This window comes from Phyllostomus discolor, chromosome 6, assembly GCF_004126475.2.
Source record: "Phyllostomus discolor isolate MPI-MPIP mPhyDis1 chromosome 6, mPhyDis1.pri.v3, whole genome shotgun sequence".
Lineage (NCBI taxonomy): Eukaryota > Metazoa > Chordata > Mammalia > Chiroptera > Phyllostomidae > Phyllostomus > Phyllostomus discolor.
The window spans coordinates 134,480,839-134,494,641 of NC_040908.2; the positions used below are offsets into that span (position 1 = coordinate 134,480,839).

General features: G+C 34.9%; 1 protein-coding gene across 5 annotated transcripts in view; it reads right to left on the reverse strand.

Annotated features, from left to right (window-relative positions):
* SOX6 (SRY-box transcription factor 6) overlaps nucleotides 1-13,803 on the reverse strand; it is a 614,163-nt gene that overhangs the window by 479,507 nt on the left and 120,853 nt on the right. For all 5 annotated transcript variants that reach the window (XM_036029075.1, XM_036029074.1, XM_036029077.1 and 2 more), the window contains exon 2: nucleotides 11,625-11,699. The gene's annotated coding sequence lies outside the window, so the exon portion shown is untranslated. The remainder of the gene's footprint in view (nucleotides 1-11,624; nucleotides 11,700-13,803) is intronic.

Consider the following 13,803-nt stretch of genomic DNA (forward strand, 5'->3'; position numbering starts at 1 on the left):
GAGAGCTGAATGGATAAAACAAAGCCCATACACATGCTGCCTACATGAGACCCACCTCAGAAGAAAAGAGTTACACAAACTGAAAGTGAAGGGTTGGAATTGCTAGGTTTTGTACCAGTCACCTTTTTGTTCTTCTTTTTCATGTAAATGTATTTCACTTCTTCCCACAAATAAATGATAAACTCCTGAGGACTAATTCTTCCTTTCCCATTTTAAATTATACCTCATGTCCAGAGGAGTCCTGAATTCATATTCTTAGTGAAAGAATGAATAAAAAAATGAATGAATGTTAGCCTGATAAGGTAATTAGAATTACAAGGTAATAAGACTCTTGAAAAAGTCTATTTTAAAAACTTTTATTTAAGTAAGTCTTTTCTCACTCTTAAATGTATTTTCCTGCACTATTTCCTTTTCCCTTGAAAGAGACAAGTAAGGGGGCCTATATGCTAAGTATACTATTTGCTGCAACTATACCTTCTATGGAGGACAGACTATAGCAATAAAACCAAGGAGTCTTAGCCACCACTTATCTGAGGGAGTGTTAAAGTAACTAAACTTTATGCACACCTATTTTATTCCTCACAGATATTAGAAGCTAATCCCTATGTGACAGCTACCTGATAGGAAAGCCATAATCTCAAGTATCTTCATTTCTTCCAGTCATGGTAGCCAAATTTCATCTTATGTCTCTGAAATCAACAAGGCTGTGCCTGTATACTTGAACTCCTAGTGTTAATATCTTTTGTGTTTATGTTATGCCTCTAAATCTTCAAAGTAATTTTATCTTTAGGCATATTCTCATTCCTCTAAAAACACATGTTCCTCCCAGTCATCCAAGAGAAGAATAAAATATCCTTAATTTTCAATGAGTGTTTAACCAATGAGATGGAAAGGGATTTGAATATTGACAAAGAGAAAATTAGCATGATCATTTCCTTCTGCTTTTTCTAAAAATCAGTGCTATGATGAAAAACAGGAACAAGGAAAGCCAATAGGAATCATTTTGCCTCCTTTCTTTCCCTCATGCTCTTTACCACATATAGCATGATCAGTCTGATTGATCCTACATTGGAAAAGTCTCTTCTTTCTGTTCCTAACTTTCTATTCCCAAAATATCCATCCTTGTTTAAACTTTTTACCCCCTGGCCAAACTATTGAAATAGCCCTAACTAGCTGTTTCTCTAGTTCATCTTTTTTTAAAGTACATTTTATTATGTTATTACAGTTGTCCAAATTTTCCCCCTTTGCCCTCCTCTGCCCAGTATGCCCCTTCCCTCCAGCAAGCCCCCCTTTTAGTTCATGTCTATGGGTCATAAATATAAGTTCTTTGGCTTCCCCATTTCCTACATTATCCTTAACATCTCCTGTCTATTTTGTACCTACCAATTATGCTTTTTAATCCCTGCATCTTTTCTCCCATTTTCCCCCTTCCCTCTCTCAGTTGATAGATAACCCTCCAAATGATCTCCATATCTATGATTCTGTTCCTGTTATGGTTGTTGGCTTTGTTTGTTTTGTTTTGTTTTGTTGGATTCAGTTGTTGATAGTTGTAAATTTGCTGCCTTTTTAATGTTCATCGTTTTAATCTTCTTTTTCTTAAATAAGTCCCTTTAACATTTCATGTAACAATGACTTGGTGATGATGAATTCCTTTAGTGTTACCTTGTCTAGAAAGCACTTTATCTGTCCTTCAATTCTAAATGATAGTTTTGCTGGACAGAGTAATCTAGGTTAAAGGTCCTTGCTTTTTATCACTTTGAATACTTCTTGCCATTCCCTTCTTGTCTACAAAGTTTCTTTTGAGAAATCAGCTGATAATCTTATGGGAACTCCTTTGTAGGTAACTCCCTGCTTTTCTCCTACTGATTTTAAGATTCTCTCTTTATCTTTAACTTTTGGAATTTTAATTATGATGTGTCTTCGTGTGGTTCTCTTTGGGTCCAACTTGTTTGGGACTCTCTGTGCTTCCTAGACTTGTATGTCTGTTTCCTTCATAAAATTAGGGAAGCTTTCTTTCATTATTTATTCAAGTAAGTTTTCAATTTCTTGTTCTTCCTCTTCTCCTTCTGGCATCCCTATGACTCACATATTGGCATGTTTGGGGATGTCCCAGAGTCTTCTGATACTATCTTCAAATTTTTGAATTCTTATTTCTTCTTTCTGTTCTGGTTGAATGTTTATTTCTTCCTCATGCTCTAAATTGCTGATTTATATCCCAGCTTCCTTCCCTTCACTGTTGGTTCCCTGTAGTTTTTTCACTTAGTGTGACCTTCATTTCTCCCTTTATGTTGTTGCCATACTCAAGGAGTTCTCTGAGCATCCTGATCACCAGTGTTTTGAACTCTCCATCTGATAGGTTGGTTATCTCCACTTTGTTTAGTTCTTTTTCTGGGGTTTTGTTCTTTTCTTTCATTTGGGCCATATTTCTTTGTCTCCTCAATCTGGCAGCCTTCCTGTGTAGTAGGAAGAACTGCTTTGACTCCCTATAAAAGGCACCTGTCAATCGTGTGGGGCAGAGCTTTAGGTAATTGCCATGGTGGGGTAACCCACTTCACCACTTTGTGGCTCTGTGTTGGGGGAGGGCTCTGGGAGCAGACTGTGCTGCTGCCTGGCTTCCAGGGGTTTGCCAGCACTTGCCTTATATCCAGTCACTTCACCCACTTCCCATATGTGACTGACTCCCTTCCAGCTATTGCCTTAGTGTTGAATCCCAGAGTAGGTGGGTTTGCATACATTTTAAGACCATGTAAGCCTTTTAAGTGAAGTTTCCTGAAAATTCGGCCATTTCTTCTGCTACCCCAACCCCCATTGCTTTTTACAGCCAGAAGTTATGAGGATTTATCTTCCCAGTGCTGGAGCCCTGGACTGTGCAGTCTGGCCTGGGACTGGGATCACTCACTCCTGTTCCTGATTTTTATCCATGACACATGAATGTGGGGCCATCCATGTCCATTCTGCCGCTGTCTCTCCATGTCACACACACCTCCTCACCTCTCCAACTCATCTCCATCTCTCTGCCCTTCCTACCCACCTGGATGAATGTGGCTTTTTTAAGTCCTTCATTGTTGGACTTCCATACAGATTGATTTTCTGACAGTTCTGGGTGTTACATGTTTTGAGATTTAGCTGTAATTCCTTTTTGTGGTTGGACAAGGAGGCAAAGTATGTCTGTCTATGCCTCCAACTTGACCAAAAGTCTCAAGTCTTTTTTTCTCCCCACTAATTACTCTGCTAGCTGAACTAATTTTTCAAAAGCAAATCTCTTGTCTTACAACTGGATATTTGGTTGTGATGGCCTCCAAAGATCTAGCAAATGCCTTAACTCAGCCTTATGGGCTGAGTTAAATATTCTAGCTTATACATAACCTATACCTCAATCAAACTGTATTTCTCCTTGTTACCTATCCCATTTTTCCCTACTTCTATTTGTTTGCCCCATAACCATGCTCCTGCTATTCCCCTCACTACCAGGATACTCCTCTCTCTTCATCCTTTCATCCATTTCACTGACAAAATTCTACTCTACTTTCAAAGAACATCAAAAAGCCTGCTTCTTTAGTCCCTTCTTAAAGGGACATATCTTTAACTCTTTTGAACCCCCAGCATGATATTTTTTACTTTATTAAGACACTTAACATATTTTGTATGGGGAATTATATCTCTCCTCTGCTTATCTCCTCTGCAATAATCAATGCAACTTAATTAACATGCATTAATTCCTCCTTTGAGTCATGCACTAAGTTAGACACTAGGGACACACAAAACAATAAGGTTCAATAATTATGTCTAGATTCCAAGGTTATTAATGGTGGAAACTTTGTCCTTGTGCATTTGTTTCCAATGCAGCATCTAATGCTGTACTTTAAATAAATATAGTCAATACTCACTATATGTTTGTGACACTGAATTGATTTCCAACAGATACTAAGCAGTCTCCTGGGAAGAAAATATTTGCTACCCAAAAACGGATTTGTCATAACTAGAAAAACATCTTTAAATCATTCTCAGGGAGCAAGTTAGGCATTAGATTGACCACTGATTATACTATTCAGCATGAAGATGCTATTAGGTCAGATCACTCCTCATTAAGATACTAAGTTCCAAGTATTCTAGACTGCTTCAAATGATAAATTCCATACAGTCAGAATTTCCAAGGTTGACAATTTGGTCTAGTAAAGATGGTTATTGCTTTACATCATAGAAATCTGTTTCTTGTACCTTCTTGGGAGTTGATACAGGATACTTTAAGTAGACATCAAGATTTAAATATATATCTATCTAATATATCTAGGAGACACACACTTCCTATTTGACCTAACCACACCTACACAGCCTCAAAATGTATGCATGCAAGACCATATCATACTACCGAGAGCCCAGATACAATGATACCTTTCTGCATTATGAGATGAGACAAACCTTGCATTTACTGTCAATATGCTTAAACTGCCACCTTTCCTGGGAAATAGAATAGAAAGGCACATTAAGGATTTTTTTTTAATTTCACCTGGAATAAAAGGAAATAAACATGGTCACTGGTGTTATGAAAAAACCAATATTAAAAAACTTCTTGAAAATAATATTTATTAATAACAAGGAAAAAATCAAGCAGTAAAAAATGAGGTAAGGTCACTGGTTTAATGAGCAAACCAAGCTCCAGTGCCCGGCACCTGCCAGGATAATAGCTCCTTGGTTTGAGCCCAGCTCTTCCCACAGGCTCTCTCTAAATATGAGTGACACATGTCTCCTCCAGAAAAAAACTGAGCAGGTCAAGCAACAATCATTGTGCCCACTACTGGAAGTCAATACAGCAGCACAAGCACCTATGTGAAAAGACAATCTCAGAGAAAGGAGAAAGGCATTCTCTTTCTGTAAGAATAGAAACTCAAAAGCCTAAAGTGTGAAATCTGTATTTCTGGAGAGAACTGTTAGCATAAAGTTGTACGATACTCTAAGAGGGTGAGAAAAAGACAAGACGGGCCTTTCTTTCATTGAATTCAATCTCAGAGCAAAATATGAGTTCTCAGACAAAGATGTAAACAGATTTGAGGTGCTCTGACACAGCTGAACCTATAGAAATTTTATCAAATAAGTTTACAATAAAAATTTTTCTAAATAAAGTAAAATAAAGTGAAAAGCTGGTGTTGTAGAATTGGAGAGATATGTTCTGAAGTCAAACACATGGTGTGCTTGAATCAGGGGTGAGGGATGGAGAGGGAAACAGAGGGAGGGGAAGAAACAGAGCACAAGAAGAAGAAAAGGGAAGGGAGGGAAGAGAAGAAGAGAAGTGAGGAGGAAGGGAGAAAGAAAGAGAAACAGAACATAGAAACTGTTTTTATCTTTACCAGCAATATTTAACTCACATTTTGATGTTTGGAGCTGGCAAAAATTTGTTGAAGTGCAAACATTTATACCCATGCCCTGAGATAGATAACATGAAACTATATGCTGAAAGTCATATGTAGAGACAAGCATACAACAAAAAGAACTGGAATTTGTTGATTATTCAATCTTTATAAACTGAATAGTTACTAAAGTATTTCTATATAAATGTTTAAGTCAGTGACTTTGCTTTCTACTGAGTTATAGACCATTTATATTTCATATCTAATAGATTATTACATTATAAAATATTATCTAGCTGTGCATAATTATTATACTTATTGATACTCCTTTACTTCCTTATATTTAAGACCACCACCCAGTTCAAATTATGGCTTTATTTCCCCTTCTCTGTATATATTTAATACCTTTAAATATTAATGACAGTTGTATAAGAATACTGGAAGATGATTAAGCCTATTTTCTTGGTTAAAAGAGGTTGAGAGAACAGCTTTTGGGGGGAATATCCAAATTTATTAGCCACTCTTAAACTATCCCCAAGCCCCACATTGTTTCCAATCTCAAGTTAAAAAGAATTTTTCTCCAAAGGGCACTGAATCACTTTAATGTTGACTCTTGTATTGCTCTACTCCACCTTCAAATGTAGCCAGTAAATTCAGCTTTACTACAATACTATAAAAATGTAAAAGAACCATAATAGCATCTAAAAAAGAGCTGTTGGCACTATATTAGTTTAGAGAAAACCCGAAACTGAATACTAATGCAAAATTTAATGATAATTTGCCTAGTTGCCAAATGAGTTACAATAATTATTTTGCCATAATGTGTAAGTTATCTTAAAGGCATCTGAGAATATTACTGTGTAGGATTCAAAATAAGTCTCCAAAGTGTCATTGTTCTCATCGGGTTTTTTCAATATAAATAAATCATCAAAATACTGCCTTCACTATAACACTGTCCTCTGATTAGAGGATTGCCTCATGAGTAAAGAAACATTATAAAGAGGTCATTCTCTTCTTTAGTAAGTCAGCCTCATTGACTGGCATCCAGCACGGATCTACCTCACACCAAATTCCACTTTCCAGTGAATATCATGATCGTGAGGTTCCAGCAAGGCATTCATACAGAATCAATAGTTTTACTTCCCTTTTCCTTTATAACCATGACCAAATTTTTAGGCTTGAAAAGTAAACCAAGATCAAATTTAGACATGTTGTTTGAAATGAGCAAAGATGACACACTTCAGTGCCAGACAAAAGCCCTGATTTTAAGAATCAGTTTTAGTCTTCCCTGAAATGCCTAGCTCAGGCGGTGTATTTTTATGACTACAGATATTGGCATGTTTCACATTTAAGATTATGACACACCAACTTATTTTGAAATTTTTAAGTCTACCACTGTGCAAGTTTCAAGTGCTTCATGACTATCACTGATAATTGAGCAATTAACTTAAAATTTCCAAATTTTGCTGTGATGGCACAATATGTAGTAAGCATCATGAAAGAATAAAAACAGGAACTTAGTACAGTGAAAAAAGTAATAAAGGGTAAAAATAGGCCTTAATCATAATAATAGTACTGAGTAAGTTTTAATGGTCCCAGGTTTCAGTGGTTTAATGGTGCCAGTAAAATGGTTTAATGAAACAAGTACAGAGTATCACAAACTTTTTAGAGCAGTTTGTTCTGGTGCAACAAAAAGGAAGCTTCATTCTAACTGGTCTTGTGTAATATTCAGGGACTGGTCCAAAAATACGTGTGGGTGTTTCATTAGACAACACACACAAAACAATTAAGTTAAAAATCCTGACAAGCAGATTCTTAAGAAATACAAGCTTGCAAAAAAGAGATGACAAGTCTTCCTTTAAGTGTAAGACAAAGCAAAACCTCTAGAGTTAAAAGATGACCTCAAGAAGTCATCAAGCTACTGTGAATATGTTTGCAAATCAAAGATTAAAATATGTGGCTTGACATCAAGAGAGAAGGATGAAATTCAGCTATTCTAGAAAAACCAGAATGTCTCTTCACTGTTCAACCCATCAAGGTCTCTAATGTGGGCTTTTCTAGATAAAACCAAAGCATGACCATGAAGAGCAGCTTTGTAGTGCTTAAAGCCAGTGAAACAAATTCCATAAACCTAAATGCTACCTTATTTCCATGCTAGGCCTTCTTAAAGGTTTGCAAGAAAAACCAACAATTTAGAAAGTCAGAGAGGGAAGAAAGATTCAAACTACAGCAAGTAAAGGACACTATTAAAAATATTTTTTCTCATAATTCCAACAATATTGCTCCCAAACACAACTAAGATTAAAAATAGGCCAGGCTACTTTTTCAGGTACAAATTAGAAACAGACAGTGAAGTGAGCAGAAAGAACAAGTGTCTAAGGGCACCAGTATATAAAACTTTAAAAGCTTAAAATGTAATGGATATACACATCCAGATTAGCAAACTGCTTTCAATTAAAGTAGGTTTCTAACCACAGTTCACAAATGTATAGTAGCTGTGTGTATTAATGTAGATACTTCAAATGTCAGTATATCTCTAATTAACATGAGCACACAACTGTAAAACTGAGAAGGCACAATTTTAAATTCCTTACATTCCCAGCGTTAATGCTTTCATGGGGCAGCTCCCGTTGTCATGGAAAATGGCATTCAAGCCCTGTTTGTGGATTTTCACAGCTCATCTTTTTTATTTACCTGCTCTATGTCAAGATTAGCCTGGAATAATATTTTTTAAAGATAATGCACTTAGACCTACTTGTCCTTAAAAATCACAGATGTTTTCACTGAGGAAGCTTTAGACTGAGCTATGCTCAGTTTGAAATTGATTTCTTTCCATTTAAAAACACAAAATGAGATGAATTTGTGATTTTTTTCTTTTTGCTTCCTAAAATTTTATACAATTCAAAAATTTCAGTGGAAGCATGGCCTGTGACAGTTTGGGAAAAGGCGGATAGGCAAGTGTCAGGGTGGAGCAAATGATCCAGGAAGATAAGAAGTAAAATGGTGGAAGGCTCTCTACAATCTCCTCCTTAACTTACTCTACCTCAACTTTTTAAAAATATTTGTACAGAAATCAAGTGGAGACTGAGATAGTGATCAACGACAACAAAGAAAGCTAAAATACTCTGTGAGAGAAAACAGCTTGATATTAGGAAAGAGCACTAAAAGGTTAAGTCCTGCTACTCTGCAAAAATTAGAATAATTCCCACTCACTTCACAGAGGTACAAAATTAAGCCAATTTAATGTCTGCAAAAACTAGTTTTACACCAAATTAAAATATTGTTATTACTAATGCCTTGAGCATGAGCTAAGCAATAATCACTTTTTGTACCAGACAATAAAATACTTTTTTTACCTTCTTTAAGGGAAAAGGTTGCTATGAGAGACCATAAATAGAAATAGAATTTATAAAAGGTAATCTTTTTTCAAATCACTAAAAAGGTTTGGGTAACCTGAAAAAGCAGGTTACTTAATAATCTATTTCTATTTTGCTTTGTTTTTAATCAATCATGTATTGCCCTAGTAAAACTGAATGGTCAGAATTCCATAATTATTTTTTAATTAAAGATAAAAAACTAAGTGTGGGATATTAACAAAGAAAACAAAGTCTTGTTAACAATGACTACTTTGAGAAAAGAAAAGGGTGGTTTTCTTTTTTCGAGAGGAAAAAAAAAAACCCTACAGTAAAATGCTTTGAGCTTCTGTAAAGATAGCCATTTTCCTTCACAGTGTTTTCCTCTTCTGACCTAGGTAGTAGATGTGAGTAGGTTAAGATTCCAATCGGTTCTCACACACCCTTGGTGTGGCCCATTCATTATGGATGTGCAAAACAATATCCAACCTTCCTTATCTCACAGGCCAGCTTCTGCACACCTTACTAAGAAACCTTCCCATGGCCATGAGGTATAACTTTCTGCTTTAGATCATGTAGCAAATAAGCAGTTCCAGGACATGGAAATTAAAGTTCCTAAAAGAAGCCATTGTCACTGATCCCGTTTGCTTTTTCTTAAGCCAGACTAGATAAATACTTTTATTTTTTTAGCTGCCTCATCACTCAGTGTAAGTGATAGACAGTTTCAACAATAATTGAAAGAAATAGGAACTCAAGCATTCTGGATGCCATGTTAATTTTATCCGACTTATCTTAGTCACAGTATCCCTCTACATTTCTTTAATAAGAAGGTTCCACAATCAGAAGATGACCCTAATGAAGCCTGAGACCACTAACCAAAGAACAACAAAGCCCATGCCCTAAACTAGCATATGACTAGACTAGAATACAATTACTTTAGGCCTGAATGATTAGCATTACTTTTGCCTAAGTGATCAGGACAAAATTTGAAGTTGAATTGCAGAAATAACCATATGAAAACTATACCCATAGTGCTCCTTCTTCTATTTTTAGCATCTTTTTGTTAGATTGCAAGAAAAATCTCAGCTATTTGGATCACCTCCATTCAAATTAGTCAGTACAATTGAGGTAGGGAGTAAAGAATTCAGGAAAAAGAGTCTTTAGGTGATGACAAATGTAAATTATATTTCAATGAAGCCCATCTTAGTTAAAATGCCAGTAATTATTTTGTATTTGTCATTTTTTAATTTAATCATCTTAAAAACTTACTAAAAGGAATGACTGAATGATATGAGAGGAGAGAGAAAGGAGGTAAAAGAAAAGATAAAGTAACTAAGATAAGATTAGGAAAGTTCAAAATTATTTCCCTTCACTCAGATTTCTAGCAAGATAAGCTCAGCTCCTTAGAATTATTCTTTTTCTTGAGAGCACTTCAAAGATACTTTACATGTCTTTCTCCATCTTCTTTGCCTCCTAATCCTCACTATGATACCCTGCACAAATTAAAAGCTTAGATTTAATCCCAATGAACCATGTAGTTTAGTATTTTGTTTTACATTAGAATTAAGTCAGCAAAATAATATGTGAATTGATAGTTTTATAAAAATAACATTCTGAAAGCATTAAAAATATACAAAATGTATTAAACTATATTAAATATTCATGTCCATTTTTTTAAAGTTCATTGTAAATGCCAGCCCCAATTACTGCTACTACTAAAAGAAAGGTAAAGCTGGTTTTAAATAAATTTTGGCTGCTTTTTGCTTAAATACTGAGTAACTTAAAATCTAACTTATAATGTTACTTTTTAAAAAAATACTTTCCTAGACATATATTCTCTAAAACTCCTTTATAGGGATATACTAACAGGAAGAGATTCTGCCCTGGCTGGCATAGCTCAGTAGATTGAGTGCGGGCTGCGAACCAGGCATCGCAGGTTCAATTCCCAGTCAGGGCACATGCCTAGGTTGCAGGCCACAGCCCCCAGCAATCGCACATTGATGTGTGTGTGTGTCTCTCTCTCTCTCTCTCTCTCTCTCTCTCTCTCTCTCTTTCCCTTCCCTCTCTAAAAATAAATAAATAAAATCTTTAAAAAAATACAAAACTTGATTAAAAAAAATTCTGTCTTTATTATTACCAAATGTAAAATAGCCCTTTAGATGACAATGGTTTGCAATATGGTACACAGAAAAATGTATTTTAGACTCTACCTAAATACAATATCTTTTTACAAACATGTTTCATACCTGCCACATACTCTAAACTACTTCTATACAAATATATGAATATAACATCCAAAGTACTTTAATTGATCATTAAGTTTCATTCAATTTTTTCTTGAATTTACCTTCTTTCCTGAGAAAAAGTATCTTAGTTAATATTGTTTGGGGGATGGGGAAGAAAGCAGGAATACCCCTAATCTGATATATATTATACATTTACTAAATGAGTCTTTAGTTCCTTAGCACATAATCCTCCTATACTGGTAGCTCTTTGAATTCTATATCATCTCACATCTTTTCTGTGAGCACAATTCACAGGGTACTTTTCAATCCAGACAAACAGTAAACTGTAAGAATTTACCAGGGTAAATTATTCATGTGCATATAGATTAGCCCCCCTTTAAAGTAATTCATTCCTACAATTGAGCCCCATCTTCAAAAAGTAAGATATTTATTCTTTCAGCTGATTGTAATGGGCCCTGCCATTGTGTTGTTTCAATGGAAATCACAACAAACTGAGGCTTTTTTCTCATCAGCTGAAATTTTTTTCTATATTCCCCTTAAGAAAACACACAAAAAATAAATAACACTTTAAAAACACAAAAAAATAATAAAAATTCATATACAAAAAGAGTTAAGAACTTGTTTACAAAGTATAACTTTCATTACACAATGAGAAGAGTAATAAATAAACCAATACTTACAAATACGCAAAAAAAAAAATCAGCCCCAGCACCCAGAAATCACTGGTAAATTGCCTTTGAATTCATGAAAGTGACCTGAAAATTTAGACAGAAAATGAAATGAAAAGGTTAAGTAAATTGTCTTTATATATTTTATTAAAGAATTATACATTCTGATTACAGATCATACTATTTTTGACTCAGACAGTTGTCCCCATCAACTCTAACAACTTCTTCTAAGATGGATAACAAAAGAAACAATTATTTCATTGTTCTACTGCTAAGAATATAATATCTCTAGCCATTATGGCTTTTAAAAAAAATTGTCAGCAATAAAGCTGGTGTTTAAAAGCATAAGTAAAAACAAAAGGAAAAAAATGTCTTTTTTAAAAGGGAAATAAAGGCTTACAAATTACATTGGGAAAACTTGTTTAATTTATGTCTGCAAGTTAAAATGAATTAGCTTCACAGAAAATATCTTGATTGCCTTCAACAAGAACACCTTGTAGGTGGAATAAACATGAAAGGATGCAGTTTTTGTTCTACCTAAAGTGTGGAACCCATTTAGACTCTTAGGTTATACACAATGTATACAATGCATTCTGTATGAGCTACGACTCAATCCAAAATTCTTTTGCTTGCACACACTTTAATTCTGGCCGAAGAGGTAACAGATGCAACTCAAACACACAGGGCTAGCCTTGTAAAAAGTTTAACTAGCACAATGAGTCACTTTATGCCTCTAAATATCTATGGTTTCCCCTCTCCAGAACCCCCATGCATTAGAAGGTAGTTTGGTAGTTTATTTTTATTGTTTGGTCTAAATACAGCACATTTTTAGTTCCATGAAAACAAAGAAACTTTGTTGCAAAGGCCGTATTCTTTCCCAAATGTGAGGATGGCTACAAGCAGTGTTCAACTGAAAATAATAATGGAGCTTAGGTTCCTAATTTAGGTCAGAAACTTTCTTAGACTCTAGGGATTGGTTTGATTCAATCCTTACTTTTTAAAAAATACGGCCTGTAAATATCTAGCTTAGTTAACCTATTTACCTAACTAGATTTAAATAAAATCCATTCTGGAAAAAAAAAACAAAACAGAATCTTGATTAACATCATTTGTAGGAACAGTACACTACTCCCAATGTTGCACTTATAGTACAAATGGCCATAATAAATTAGGTATGGCATCTGAATTAAGTTGAGATACAAAATAAATACCTAACTCAGCCCTTCCCTAGCTCCTAAAATACACTTCTTCCTAAAAGACCCAGAGAATTTATTGTATTTTTGAGTAGGGCTGATAGATAATGAATCTGTCCTAGGCTTTTGGACAGCTTTAAGTATCAATGGTGAATATACCCATTAGGTTTCTCCACCAGACCTCCTACTCTTTGTAGGGAATGGTGTCTCAGGCCTTCCCCAATCCAATTTCCAGCAACTCTGTAATGCCTACTTCCACGGATGCGAGAAGTACTGGAGAGTCTGGCCAGGGGAAGGTAGTTCTGTCATTTATTTTTAGTATTACATCCTTCTCCTCCTCATGGCTTTCTGATGTCTTAGGATCCAGGAGAGCAGTTTTATCTGGGATATCACACAACGCTATGTGGGCACACTCTGTGTACTATGCAAAGCCAGCAAAGTATACTGGTTCTGTTACAAGTTTTTCTCAAATTTTATCCTACCTCAAATCATAAATTATAGCTTTGAAGTTTCCACAAAATAAATCAATAGAAAAATGTTGTATATCCAAAGCCTAAACTCTGGAAGAATCCAAAAGAGTTTTTAAATACTTGTATATTTCCAAAATAATCACACCTATCCTTCTAGCAAATATTTTTTTAAAGCATGAATTGAAATTATGTGACATAATACAATACATCTCATTTCTTCATTTGCATTTAAATGGTGGGAGATAAAGTGTGTGCAGAAAATATTGTGGCTATGTGTAGCTCTTTTTTTTCCAGTCACTAGACTCTGAGAGTTAGGATTTCTAACTCTGGAAATATTTTAAATTTGGAACAACTCAAATTCCAGACATTCAGGGTAAATAATATTTTAATGTGCATTAATATGAAGTCAATAAATCTCATTTGTCATATAAATCCAGTCTTGCTACATGTTAAAAACAGCTCTGAATCTCATTTTCAACTGATTTACACTATTAGTGAATTTTGTAGCAAATAATTAAAAAGTATAAG